A 1,177-nucleotide genomic window follows, 5' to 3' on the forward strand; every position below is an offset into this window, starting at 1 on the left:
ATTATTATTATTATTATTATTATTATTATTATTGTTATTGTTATTACTATTATTGTTGTTGTTATTGTTGTATTATTGTTATTTATAATTTGTACAATTAACCTCCTTGTGGTTCGATCCTAGTCTTGCCAAGTTATTTATTACTTCGACACTCCTGCACTTGGGAGAAGACATCAATTTTTTAGTCGTGTCTGATATCTTCTATACTCTATCTTTCTACCTTTAAACATTGAGGACAATGTCTTGTTTTAGTTGGGGGAGAGGGTAGTAGCTAAAAAAAAAAACTGTGTTTTCTATTTCATAAAGCATGTGCAAAATTGTTGTTACTATGATGATAGAGTAAGGAGATCTTTTATGACTCTTGAGACGCATCTTAGTAATCATTCGTAACAAGGTATATCATAATACTTCTTGAAATATTCAGATTTACAAACTCTCAAATTGTTATCATTTAATTCTACTTATATACTTATTTAGCATGTATTCTTAAACCTTAATTTACACACACACACACTAACATATGATTGTGGGTTGCATATTGGATTATTTCATTATTTATGTTCTTTTGTTGAAGGTAACAACTAAGAGAAAGGGATAGTATATAATTAAAAAAAAAAGACAAAAAAGACAAAAAATGATAATAATAAAAATGTAGATAAGTTTGGTTTTGTAGCCTCCCTAATCTAAGCAATTAAGCCCGAAGGGGTATTTTAACACCTAATACCCTAAAGTCAACTGACTTGGGAGCTATTGACCCAATGTTTGTTACATGGGTTGAGGAGAAAAGCTTACGGGAATCAAACATTGCATTATCTACATATTAGTATCTACAACCCGAGTTACTAAGCTCATAGGGATGTCTTAACACCTAATGCCCTAAGACCAACTGATCTGGGAGTCATTAGCTGAAAGCTCTTACATGAGTTAAAGATGCATGATGTTTTTCACCTAATGCCCTAAGACCAACTGGTCTGGGAGTCATTAGCTGAAAGCTCGTTACATGGGTTAAAGATGCATGATATTTTTAAATTATATATGTATATAGATTTTTTAAAAAGAAGAAGAAGAAAAAAGACAAAAATAATAATCTCAACCCAAGAAAGTTAACCTTAAACATTAGAACAAAAATTTTGTTTTCTTCCAAGAAAAGCCCCATAATTATGTGTTGACACATTGA

The sequence above is a fragment of the Populus euphratica genome, unplaced genomic scaffold (genome assembly GCF_000495115.2).
Source record: "Populus euphratica unplaced genomic scaffold, PopEup_1.0 scaffold111.1, whole genome shotgun sequence".
NCBI lineage: Eukaryota > Viridiplantae > Streptophyta > Magnoliopsida > Malpighiales > Salicaceae > Populus > Populus euphratica.